This window comes from Panthera onca, chromosome F1, assembly GCF_046562875.1.
Source record: "Panthera onca isolate mPanOnc1 chromosome F1, mPanOnc1 haplotype 2, whole genome shotgun sequence".
Lineage (NCBI taxonomy): Eukaryota > Metazoa > Chordata > Mammalia > Carnivora > Felidae > Panthera > Panthera onca.
This window is the reverse complement of record NC_138355.1, coordinates 50,937,861-50,952,039: the sequence shown is the minus strand read 5'-3', so window position 1 is coordinate 50,952,039 and position 14,179 is coordinate 50,937,861. Positions and strand designations below refer to the sequence as shown.

Genomic DNA, 14,179 nt, shown 5'->3' with positions numbered 1-14,179 from the left:
AGATAAAAAGGAACTTCAAGCATGAGGGAGGAGTCCAGCTAGGACTGAAAGATGGTTAGGATCTGAATCGGCAGAGAAGACTGGGGTAGTATTGCAGTCTGGTGGAGTGGACCAAGGGACGAAGGATAGAACATCATATTTGCCAAACCAGTCTAACTAGAGTAGAAGGTATAGGCTGAGGTTTATTAGGATATAATATTGGAAAAGGAAGCAGAGGCCAAATTATGAGGCACTTTGAATAAGGGGCAAAATAATCTGCACTTCATAGACAACAGGGAGTAATTAGAGGTTGCTGACTGCATATTATCAAAAATATTCACATAAATTTATGGAGTTTAGCTTTTGACAGCAAACTTTCTAAAATTTTTTTTTTAACGTTTATTCATTTTCTGAGAGACAGAGACAGAGCATGAGTGGGACAGATGCAGAGAGAGGGAGACACAGAATCCGAAGCAGGCTCCAGACTCTGAGCTGTTGGCACAAAGCCTGACGTGGGGCTCGATCTCATGAACTGTGAGATCATGACCTGAGCCAAAGTAGGACTCTCAACCAACTGAGCCACCCAGGTGCCCCTTGACAACACACTTTCAAAAATAATAACCAACATGGTAATTTGAGTAACTGATTCATTTAAAAGCATATGTAGATTTTCTAAAGTACGCTTCATATGTATGTCTCCACCCTATCACATTTCATTTTCAGATAGATGTACAGGGCTCTTTGACTTTTAATGTAAAAATGGAATAATTAATCTATTTTTACCTAAGATGCTTAACATATCTGGCCTACTGTGGTCTAAGAAGAGGATAATACAATGGTAAACAGAAATTGCTTAATGAGTCAACTGTGTGTCTGGTCTTGAAAAAAAAAATGTCTTCAGTATTACATCACTCTGGCAAGTCAGCTATTCATCAGATCTCATTATTAGATAAGCATACCAAATTAAGTTTCATAACACTTAACCCAAAGTGATTTTAGGGCATACCAAAGATTCTTAGATATTTTATGTCTTCTCAAACATAAAAAATAAAAATAAATTAAAAAACAGTTTTTAGTTTTAAAATTCAGGGACTCTTAAAAATTTCAAATCCAAAACCTAATACAGGTTTCCATGTATTTCATTTCAGATATAAACTAATTATTTTTGTCTGTGGTTAACTAAAAAATATTAAAGCATGGCATGTATGTTCTTATATAGATAACATACTTAGATAAATGAGTGATTTTGGTCTTGGTGGAAATTCCTTTATTATCCTAGAGTAAAAGTTTAGTGGCAAGCGTGGAGAATTCTCATGGATTCTCTCTGACCTGCATTCATTATTTTCTTTTCCTTCAGTATAGATGGTTCAGGACCACCCTAAAAAACTGATATAAAAGCATATCTGAATATAGATGTATGGGGGCGTGTGGGTGGTTCAGTAAGCATCTGACTCTTGATCTCAGCTCGGGTCTTGATCTCAGGGTCGTGAGTTCAAGCCCCACATTGGGCTCTGCACTGGGTGTGAAGCCTACTTAAAAAAAAAAATAAAAACAAAAAAATAAACATAGATATATGAAAGATTTTATCATATTTTACCAATGAAAACAGCCCTCAACTTCAGTGACCAGTGTTTTACAGATGGGAATTATAAAACCAAAAGTTAGAAATGGCCACAAACTATAGAGAAAATTATTTAGGGATCAGGTTTTTAGGTTTGTTTTTTTTTTTTTTTTTTTTAATACCTCCAATCCCATGTGTCAGCCTCCTGAAAGAACAAGGCTGCCTTTTACAGTATCCTAGATCTTTAATGTAGCAGGCTTTGTACTCAGAAAACATGTTTCTACATCTTTCTTTTAATCAGTCCTAGTTACTCAAATCCATGTAAATTAACTGAAGTCAATCTGATGAATTAAATAATATCTCTAAGATACAAATGTATGATAAGTTACATCTTGGAAGGGCACAGGGACTAAGGGATCTATATTTTAACGGGTATGTTTTCAGACAACCTGCTTTAACCATTAGAAAAAGAAGTTAGCTGCTGACTGTAAAAACCAGAAGGGTCCTTAGGAAGAGATACTTTCTAGCAGAATGTTTTCAAATCCATTCATTCATATGACATAGTCATTCTACCAGTAAGGTCAGCCCTGCATGAGGATAAAGGAATTCTAGCCCTACTTACTACCCAATCAAGCACTAGGTAAAGGGTCAACATCACCAATTCCTCTACGTTAGGACCTCTAAACACAGCTTAGTGGTCCATACAGGAAACACCGCTGTTCCTATTCTGTTTGGATCCACAACCATTTACTCAGCAGCCAAGGGCAGTAAACAAATCACTGTGTGAGCTGATGCGGATCAGCAGTTCTCAGTCCGGCTGCCTAGTGACACAATGACCTGCTACAGTGAATGTTGGGAAAAGGGGCAGAGTTGCAATTAATACAGAAGGAAGTGTTCATCCCTGGAAGCTTATTTTAGTTCTTCATCTTGATGGCCCAAATCTCAGCAAATCACTGCCACGCCTTCTGTGTGAACAGGTGGTGCTATGCAACAAAGGTTAAGTGCCACTGACTGGCAAGGTGAAAATAGTCCGTGCTTTCCTTGAGCACACAGCAACTATCATTCCTAAATGTCTCTCTACCAGCCCACGAGCGTGCATTGAACTTCAGTCGCGCAGGAATTTGGGAAGAGGTTTCACAGAATAGCTGTAAGAGGTCATCCCAGTAGCCCTAGTCTTAAAACAGTTGAAATCAGTATTAAATAGTGCTAGATTAAAAACATCCTGAGTGCAACCATTATGATTGATAATCCAATGTAACATTCAGCACAACCCCGATGTCTAATGTCTACTGAGCAAGTAAGTGAAAAAATTGAAGAGAGTGGGAAAGGAGGACTTGATGACAGCAGCTGGACTAATTAGATTGTGAATGGTAAACTGGCCTAGCATCAGGATCTTTTATGCAGCTGAAATCTTCCAAAGGCAGCTCAGTGGATGAAACAGAGAAAGGGCAACTGATTAGAGTTTGGAGAAAAGATGAGCCAGAAACTTCAGCCCCCCTCCTCCCACCCTGCTCACTTTTACCGGTTGCCCTGAGGCATCCCTTGAAACCTATAGCATTTCTCAGAGCAGCACGTCAAATCTCACCACGTCAAACTCCAAATTCTGTAACTGCCAGGATGAAATTTACCTGGTTTGTCATTGCAATTCTGGCACATGCCATAGATTCAAACACATAGTAAGTGTTCACTCAGTAAACATTTATAGAATGAATGAACAAATGTAGAATTCTAACAAATAAACTACTCAAGGAAATGCGGTAGATTTTTAAAGGATTCAATAGTGACCAACTTATCCTAGGATTCATAGAAAATTGCCTTTAAAAATTAACAAAGACGTCTAAATAAAAATTCCTAGCATTTATATTTGGAGGAATTTTATAGTAAATAAAATACAATATTCGTTGTTTGTAGGTCTTCAAGTACAAGAAATATATACATGCACATATATATAAACACATAAATAAATAAATAAATAAATAAATAAATAAATAAATAAATAAACTCCATTTCAGAAGCAGCTATGCCACTGTGCTTGAGTAGAATGAAAATTTGGATTCACCTCCAAACTCATTCATACTCATTGTTACCTTTGAGATTGAGCTGTGCAGTATCTATTATTCATTTAGAAAGTTATCTTCTCTGCTCACTGACTACAGCTGCTGAAGTGAGTGATTCACTCCTGATCTAGCTTTGTTTCATATTGCCCTTGTGTTACTCAAAGTTAATCGTCAAGTTACAGGATACAGGATGTTTTCCCTAACCCAGAGCATTATACTCATGTTTCATTTATAAATGTTGATCTATTCATTTGAAGGTGACTCAAAGGCAGAACCCTCCTCGAAGATCTTCAGTGGCATTTCTTCCTTTTTTTAATTTTATTTATTTATTTTTGAGAGAGAAAGAGACAGAGCACAAGCGGGGAGGGGCAGAGAGAGAAGGAGACACAGAATCTGAAGCATGCTCCAGGCTCCCAATGCAGGGCTCAAACTCAAAGACCGTGAGATCATGACCTGATCTGAAGTCGGATGCCTAACCTACTGAGCCACCCAGGCATCCCCTTCAGTAGCATTTCTTAATTAGAACAGCATACGCTGAAGACAAGGAATTGTATAATGTTTGCTGACTTAAATTGTATCAAATTTATAAAGTAAATTTATCTCAGTTATTCACTGCAGACAAATGTTTTCTACAGCGAGATACACAATCAAAACCATTTGGCGTTTTGGATATTTTCATTTATTAGAAATAATGCAAGAGGGTTCTAAAAGTTTAATCAAACTTGTGCTTACAAAAGCACACAGTTATAAGACCAATACTCTTCACAGTTTAATAAAAACACTAATAGACTAAAATATTTTTGAAACCTGTGAGCAGATTGGGGAGGTAGAAAAAATGAGTTCTACTGGAGAATATCTCATTCATGTCTCAAGATTTATATCAGTTGCATTAGCTTTCATTTTGATTTTAGAAATTCCATGAAAGGGAGTATGAAAGCCATGTGGACTGATTTCTACAGTTTGGTCATATGTTCAAAAAGCATAAGGATATTCTCAGATTAATACACTCATTTCAGAACTTTTAAATTCTAGGAATTCAAAAATTCACTGTCCCTCCTCTCTTAGAAGAATAAGTACTTGATAACTGAGACAACTTCTAAGGTTAGCTCAAGAAATATACCTGCAAAACCTTGAAAATAATCGATACCCCAGTCCTGTGACTCATCTCTAAAACTATGGCTTTGTTTCCACTGGAAAGCTCTGAAATTCTTCAAAATCTACTGTTCCATTGGAATCAGAACATTCACGCAATGGAAGAAAATTCAGCTTTCTATTAGCATCTATGTGGTCTATCCACACAGCCAATTTTTCTCTGAATACCTGCATTTCTTTGAACAAATTAGTACTATTCATTTTTCTCAGGTTTTTTTTTTTTTTTTTTAATTTCAACATGCTCAGACTTCTGGTCATATCACACAAAGGTACAATTTAAAAAATACTCATATTGATCAAATTGGCTCTCTCAAAATATTTTGGCCAAAAAAAAAAAAAAAATACTTGATCTAAACAAAAGCAGCTCAATGAATATCTTTCAATGACTCTCCATCTTCTGACCGTCTAACACCACATTTCTACTTCTTCCAAATATGCCATAAACTACTTAAGGGCTAAGGAGATGAGAACAAAAAAAATCTCAAACTTGAAATTGGCTTGCAGGGGCGCCTGGGTGGCGCAGTCGGTTAAGCGTCCGACTTCAGCCAGGTCACGATCTCGCGGTCCGTGAGTTCGAGCCCCGCGTCAGGCTCTGGGCTGATGGCTCGGAGCCTGGAGCCTGTTTCCGATTCTGTGTCTCCCTCTCTCTCTGCCCCTCCCCCGTTCATGCTCTGTCTCTCTCTGTCCCAAAAATAAATAAAAAACGTTGGGAAAAAATTTAAAAAAAAAAAAAAAAAAAAAAAAAAAAAGAAATTGGCTTGCAAAGTTTATTGCACAAACTCTGTTAACATATAATACAATGGAAGCTGTGCACAGAAATAATTGTCTTTAAACCCAAATAAATGATTAATTTTTATCTTTTCATTGCAGATGTCCTCCTTGTGGCAAATGAACTCAGTTTTTATTGTTTTTAAGGTGTTGGAGATTTTCTTTCTTTTTTTTTTTTTTACAAGTTTATTTATTTTGAGAGAGAGAGAGTGTGATTGGGGGAGGGACAAAGAGAGAGGGTGAGAGAGAATCCCAAGAAGGCTCAGTACTATTAGTGCAGAGCCTGACGCAGGGCTTGAACTCACAAAACTGTGAGATCATGACCTGAGCCAAAATCAAGAGTCAGACACAACCCACTGAGCCACCCAGGTGCCCTGGTATTAGAAATTTTCTATCCCTTGATCTTGGTGGTAGTTACAATGATTAAAATTTACATTTGTAAAAAGTTACAAGGCTTATCCTCAAGATACAATGTTTTACTTTATGTTAATTATACCTCAAAAGGATATGTTCAAATCCTAGAGCAGCTAGATCTTTGCAAAATTAACTTGGGTCTCAGTTTTCATATCTATACAACAATGATAGTAATGTTGCCTTCATCTCATGGTTATATAATTTGTGTAATCATGTGAAGAACTATTTTCTATACAATAAAAATTATGCTAATACCAGGTGCTATTGGACTTTAGAAACAAAGCTTAAGAGCATGGTGACTATTTTCAATTGCTTGGAAGTCTCCACATATTTGTAATTTCCTTCCTGCCTCTTATCTCCTGGTGTGGTAATAGGTACTACTCTAACCAACTCCAATACCTATTCAGCCAAGAAGAATGTGGCCTGGCACCTGTCATACCCTTGAGATCTTAGGCTGCTACACTGAAGGATCATTGCCAGACTCTGAATATTGGGCAGGGTACCAGGAACATTTTTGTTTGCCTTTTCAGAAAGCAAGCATCGACTTCCAGAGCCTACTTTTAATTATAATATGGACCTGTAATAGAAAACTTCTTTTACTCCAGTGTTGATATAGTAAATGGTTCTCTGGGTCTTTTTCTTGTATTCTCATTCCTTTGTCCAAAAGAAAAAGAGAATGACACCTAAGCTGGAAGGCTACCCTGGTGACAAAGCTTGTCTCCCCTTTATTTTGAAAGTGGGAACCACTGCGAAAGCAATTTTGTACTAAATGCTAAAGATTATACTCTGTGTTTTAATATAAAGATTTGTAGTCACATTCTGATGACTAGTATTAATGACTTTTTTCCTCAAGAAAACAAGTTCTAGTTCCCTCAGCAAAACGTAAACAAGAATGTATATACAATAGAATAAGATTTAAGGAGAATTATGCAAGAATTTCTTCACAGAGAGCAAACATTTTAAACCAAATCAGTTTGTAAGGTAAGCTTCTCTTCAGTACTTTCCTTTGAGCAAGATAAATGTATGTTCACACTGCAGCCAAAGGCTTCATAGAACAACATCCACGTTGGGTAAGCTTTCATAATATTTTCAATGTGGTTTTCCTAATCATCAGCTTAAATTTATGAATTGACCATTTATGGTACACTGCCAAACACCATTACAATTTTCAGTAAATTATATGGAACTACTCTTGAAGCTGAGGCCAGACATCCAATCATCTTTTTGCATAAATACATTAGTCTCATCAAAGAGGAACTTTTAAGATCACTTTAATCAGCTTACTTCTTAACATATGGCATATTCAAAATATCTTTAAAAGCTATCTAAATCATTTTTATGTTTCCTCAGCTAATGACTATGGATAGGAGATGGTATGAGCTATACATACATTAAAAATTAATATTAGGTAATACTTATTGAGCCCCTACTATGCCAAACACTATGCTAAATTAGCTTGCGCTATAGTGGCCAAAGATCTGAGTGAGATCCATACAGTGCCTACAACCTGTTTGCCACCTACATTCTTCATCAAGAGTACTTCAGTGATGAGAGTTGTCTAACAATGTTGAATGCCAAGATAAAAAGCAGTTGGAGGCTTAAAATTGCAAATTTGAACTGACCTTCCTCCCATAGACTTTGGGTCCCACATTGTAAGGGATGTGGTATCGAGAAGCCTTTCATCAAGTTCTAAACTTTATTTGTTATTCATGATATTAATTTAGACTGTCTAAATTTTCTAAATTACTTTTCTTTAGGAATTCTCTTCATGTTGCTATGTTTTATAAAATGGAATCTCTGTTGTTCTTAGACCATTGATTAACTGAAACTTTCTTCTGTTTTCTTCATTATCTTTAGACCTTGTACTTATCAAGCCAATTCAAAACACGAGGAGCTGGAGCACTTGGGTGGCTGTCAGTTGAGCGTCTGACTCTTGATCTGGGCTCAGGTCTTATCATGAGTTTGAGCCACACATTAGGCTCTGCACTGGGTGTGAAGCCTACTTTAAAAAAAAAAAAACATGAAACACAAGGAGCAAAAGGATCTTAGTATATAATAAACTGAAGTGCAAAGATATACTAAAGGGGAGCTCTCAAAGACTGTCTCAGAAATGTGACACAATGAAAAATAGAAAAGGAGATTGTGGGACAGGGAAGATGCCTTCTGTCTAACAGGATTGTTGGATTGTCAAGTGTTTAAAGACACAGAATGAGGAATATGAGAGGTAGCTAATGGCCTCTCTATGGCCTATAGCTTCTAACAGCTTCACCCAACTGGTTCGGAGCAAGTTCTCTGCCTGACGCCACACTGCAGTGTGGGCAGCATGTGAAAGCAAGCTGAGGGAGAGGAATGAATGAGAGAGATGCTTCCAGTAAGGACCTTGATGAGGATGCAAGTGAGGACAATGGAAAGTTATGAGACCCAAAACAGGAAGCAATGCTCCACAATTTTGAATTTGGTCCTATGGAGGATTCAAGAAGGTTTAGGGGCTGGTTGGACAGTCACAGATTATTTAGCAGTTCTGGTGGCCTACAGACTTAATGTGTGACAAATGTACCCTAAAAAAGTTGGGCTTGTTCACTTTCTTAACCCAAGTTGTTGGTAGGAGTCTATCCCATGTTTTAGAAACTGTAAGTAGCTGGGAGTGACCATGACAGTAGGCAGTGTGATGGGAGAATTTAAGAAGAGAGTGTGCAGATACAGGTTCTTATGATTGGTTTTCATTTTGCAGTAGCTCTAAGGGATTGTTGGATTGGATTCCTTCCTTATATAGGAAAGTAAGGAACAGCAACCACCCACTGTTGCCTTAACAGAGTATTGTTCCCAGAACAAGGAAGGTAAATGAACAAATTCAAAACATGCTAAAGAGGGAGCTAAGGAGAAATTGTTAGATGTTTAAAAAAAAAAATCATAACATGAATATTTACAGTCTTTGCAATACATTATATAAAAATAATCCTGAGTCATGAAAATGACTGTTCATTAAACTTATCCTCCCAATATCCTGCTGCCATCCCTAAAAGATATAGGCCATTATCTCCCCAAAACCTAAAGGGGAGGCTAAATATTGGGATTTAAAACCAGAAAACTGCAAAAACTTTGGGGAGGCCATTAAACATTCTGGAAGTAGTTTCCATTAAAGGAACTGACCCATTATAATGCTTGTACATGATGTTTATGCTCAGTAAAGTAAGTGGCTTCTCCAAGCCCTTTTCTGAAAATGATAGGTCCTGACATCATGTAGAGTATGTGTAATAAAAACATTGAGGGCAAAGAACCAAAACAATTTAGACAGATAACATCTTTGAGACAATCTGATAATGCTTGTGTTCAAGAATTCCAGAGGCAAGAAAGAATGGAATGGGGTCATTGGTGTCTTCCCGCGGTTTCATAAATCTGTTGACAAATGCCAAACTTGGAAAACAACGTGAAAAAAGATGAGGTCAGAATAAGGAAGATAAGAGGATGTCTTTGGCTGTTACTTCTGGTAAGAGCATTGGAAAATCAGGGGCGCCTGGGTGGCTCAGTTGGTTAAGCATCTGACTCTTGATTTCAGCTCAGGTCATGATCTCACAGTTCATGGGTTCAAGCCTGCTTGAGATTCTCTCTTTCTCTCTTTCTCTCTCTCTCTCTCTCTCTCTGCCTTTCCCCCACCCATGTGCTGTCTTTCTCACTCTCAAAATAAATAAATAAACTTTTAAAAAAATAAAAAGAGCATGGAAAATCTGCTCATCTGAATTCTGGGCAATGTTTTGTGCCTGGTGACTTTACCTAAAGACAGAGAAGAAAGAAGGCCCTAGTAAACCTTTGATAAAATGTCCTTTTGTCAGTGTGCTCACAAAACTTCAGAACAGATTTCTTTTACCAGCTGTGAAGTGTGATGTATTAAGGACAATATAATAATTTTGAGTTACAACTCAGTCATCTCAGAAAATCTTTGGAATACTTGTATATGTATCTATATACTTATATAGATACATATAGATATATGTTCTAGTGGTTTGCATATACATATACTCTAGTGGTTGGCCAGATGACTCATTTTTAGGCTAATATTCAAGCTAGACTGAAGGTGAGTTTTCAATATTTGGCACAGGCTTTAGTGCTGGAGAGAACTGGATTTGAGTCTCAGCAGTTACTTGCTAGCTGAAGAGTCTTGGGAGACAGGCATCAAGAATGGTGCCAAATTTTTGGTGTGAGCAATTGGAAGGATAGAGTTGCCATCAGGAGAGATAAAGATTTGTCTGGGAGGAGATGAGGGTTTGGAGGTGCTGCTTAGTGTTGACTGTATTTGATATAAGATGCCTTTTAGACACTTCAAAGAAGATGTTGGGTAGGAAGTTGGACATAAAAGTCTAGAAAGAGGTTTGGGAGGGAGATAAATATTTGGGAATTGATAGCATGTGTTCAAAGCTATCACTAAAGGAAAGGAGTGAGTAGAGATTAAAGACACATTCTGAGGCTAACAGGTTGGAGAGAAAAGTGATAAACAAACCTGAGAAATCATGGCCATGAGGTATGAATACATCAAGAAAGCTCATGTCCTAGACACCAAGGAAAATAAAATATTTCAAGGAGATGAGACTAATCACTTGTATTATACTCTGCAGTTAGGTAAAGCAACATGAGGACTGAGAAATGATGAGTGGATTCAACCACTGGACTATTGGCAATGTTGAGCAGAGCAGTTTTGGAGGAGTGGCAAGGATAAAAGTTGTAGTGGATTTAAGACAATATGAAAGGTAAGGAGAGAAACATTGGAGATGATGACCACAGATGAAGTTTTTTGGAATTTGCTGAGAAGAAGAGCAAAAACAAAAACAAAAACAAACAACAACAAAAAACAACAGGACTGTAGCTGGCAGGAAAAAAGGGGGGAATCAAAATACTTTTAATTTCAATAATCTCCCTCTTACTTCCTGTGACTTTGAAAAAGTTACCTCTTTCTACCAGATTAAAAATGCTTTTCTTTTCTAGGATAAAGTTATCTGAAAATGCTAGTAAGTATTCTGCTATGTTTTAGATGCCATGTCACAGTATATAGGTGTACATATCATTTAAAAATATATCAATTACCTGGATGCAAGACAACCAGAAGTCAAAAAGATATAAAAATTCCAACAGATGTGAGATCTTAGGAGGATTAAACGTCATAAACCAGCACCTTTACCCAGGGAGCATTCACTGTTTGTGTGACCCACACATGTGACCGTACCATACTATTTAAAAAATCATATATATGGGGTGCCTGGGTGGCTCAGTCGGTTAAGCGGCCGACTTCGGCTCAGGTCATGATCTCACGGCTCGTGAGTTCGAGCCCCGCGTCGGGCTTTGTGCTGACAGCTCAGAGCCTGGAGCCTGTTTCAGATTCTGTATCTCCCTCTCTCTCTCTGACCCTCCCCCATTCATCCTCTGTCTCTCTCTGTCTCAAAAGTAAATAAATGTAAAAAAAAATTTTTTTTTTTTAAATAAAAAATCGTATATAAAGACAAAAGCAAACTCAACAAAATACAACTAAGTTTTGACTCCACAAAGTTTCCATTACTTTATACTTTTATCACAGCCATAATGATATAACATCTGTGGCACAGATGTGCAATTCTCACCTAATCTCCATGTACGTCTTCATGATTCCAGTCCTGCTAGAGATAGGTGTGCTATATTACTAGTTCAGGCCACAAATTGTGAGCAGAATTAATGTGTATCACTTCCGGGCTGAGGTAGAAAAACTCCCCAGAGGAATACTGCACAGGTTTTCATCCCCTGCCTCAGTGAATATGGAAAACCAGTGCTGAGATCACAGTCAAGATGGAGTCTTGAGTCATCGCTTAAGGTGAGCTGCCCCCGAAACCCACTAGGCATCCTGAAGGATGCATGTTGAGATTTCTGGGTTGGTTTGTATTGAGGCATAGCCTACCACCGCCCCCCTCCCCGCCCCGACCAACACAGCACCTTCAATCTTTGTCTTTTTGAATTCCACATTTCAACCCATCTACCACAAAGGTACTTATTTCTATGTAAGCTTTGCATATTGTTACTTAAACAAACTCTTTGCTGAGTTAGACAAGGGTATTCTTCATTGTATTCTTAAGACCTCTCATTCACTGCATTATAGAAAGCATGGTATGAAAGATTGGGGTCTTAAAAGGTAACACATCACAAACTAGTATTTAAATCCATTGAATGTAAAAGAGACACTGGCAATGTGCATCTACAGGAAACAAAATAAAACAAAACAGAAAGAGAATTGATTAATTGTATCTACGCTTCTTCTATTAGTCATATTGAGAAAACCTCAATGTCATTTGCTCATTTGAGACCACTACATACAAGAAGTACCAGAAATCAGTTGCTGTGTGTGTGTGTGTGGTTAGATAATAGTGTCTTAGATTTGCGTATTAAAAGTAACATAATTCAGTTTCAAGAAGAAATGTGGATAAAGCAGAACCTTATCAAGTACAATCAATAGAACAAGAAAAAATGTTGGCATAACTCTCCAGCTGGGCTAAAACTATTGGGCTATCTGTGAATGCAAACATGTAAGTTAATTACTAATACGTCTCACTTAGCTGCACGAGTCAGTATGTTCGGAATCCAAGTCATTCAGTTCTGCACCGCCTCAGTGAAGCCTAAGTGGTTGTAAGGGAAGCACATTGAGGTCTCCCAGAACAACCAAAAATATGTGTGCTTTCCCAACGCCTTGATGTATTCCTAAAGAAATATAAAGCCTATTTAAAACAGCGCTAAGGCCCCAGGAAAATCTGTGATGCTTATATTCAGATGTACATAAGATAACGTTTTCCAGTTTGGCACCTTCTCACAGCATGAATTCCTCAAGATTTTAATTGCATACTTTTTTCAGCATGGGAAACCTGTGCTTAACTGTTTGCATTAGAACAGTGATTTTCAAGATGGAGTGCCGGGTGGGATAGTAGAAGGCGAAAAAAGGCATATTAAAATCACCAAGGGAGAATTTTCTTTTTCCTTTTAATTTTTTACAAATGTTTATTTATTTTTGAGAGAGAGAGAGACAGAGCTCGAGTGGGGAGGTGGAGAGAGAGAGAGAGAGAGAGAGAGAGAGAGAGAGAGAGGGAGAAACGCAGAATCCAAAGCAGGCTCCAGGCTATGAGCTGTCAGCACAGAGCCCAACACAGGGCTCCAACTCACCAGCCGTGAGATCATGACCTAAGCCGAAGTCAGATGCTCAACTGACTGAGCCACCCAGACACCACAATCACCAAGGGAGAATTTTCAAACCAGCTCACATCCCTATCCCTCTCCCCTCCAGAGCTGATGTGCTCTTAGAGGCTTAGGGCCTAGTGGGGCATGGGGAGGAGGGGTGAATGTGTAGGGGCCTCAGTGATCCTTCTCCAGCCCCAAACAATCCCCCATTTAGAACTCCTGAAATGAAGAGAAACACATTTCTTTTTGTAAGAGTTTTTAAAGGGGGGCTCCTGAGAGAACAAATACAAACAAAATAACCAACAGAACAGTCTCAATGTTCCTGATACTGAACCAAATGTTTCCCAAGCATTCTCCTCCACACTTTTGTTATCTCAGAGCAGAACAACTTGTTCCAACTTTCTCACTTGACTCTCACATTCTGGGTAACAGAATGTCTCCCGATACTGAATAGCACTGGCGGGATTGTGCTGAAAATCTCTTGCTGATGGCTTCCTGGAGTTTTCATGCGAAGGTAGAATTTAATAGTATTGTCTAAGTATAATGTTTTGTATCTCCCCCATTTTCTTTTCTTCACAAATTTCATCCTTCATTGAAGTAAATTAATACATGCCTATCACATGCTGTAGAGTATCAACAGCTGTCAGAAATATGTAACCAATTGTATTTGATTCAATTGTGTAATTTGACTCTCGGGCTTCAAATCCTATTGATTCCACTCCAAAAGCATCTTAAATTATACTTTTCCTCTATCTCTACTACTGGAGCAGTAAATCCAACTCATCACCTCTCATGAGAGCATTATTTTCAGAATGTCTACCTATCCAGCTATACCTTAAGATTTATTGCTCTCCAAAACAAATATCATTGGGTCATACTAAATTAAACCCTGTTGTTCCTTCTGCACAACCATAAAGACAAAAGCTAAACTTCCTTCCTTTGCTTTGCAAAAGACCTTTCACAAGCTTTAATCTCAATTCATGCAGTCCCCCACTGTGTATAGCATTCTACAGTATTCTCCCATTGAATCCATTAGACTTTTGAACATTTTGAATACATCAGGACT

General features: G+C 37.9%; 1 long non-coding RNA gene across 1 annotated transcript in view; it reads right to left on the bottom strand.

Moving 5' to 3' along the window:
- Positions 1–14,179, bottom strand: part of LOC144614815 (uncharacterized) — a 374,779-nt gene that overhangs the window by 344,106 nt on the left and 16,494 nt on the right. The gene's annotated exons all lie outside the window — the stretch shown is intronic.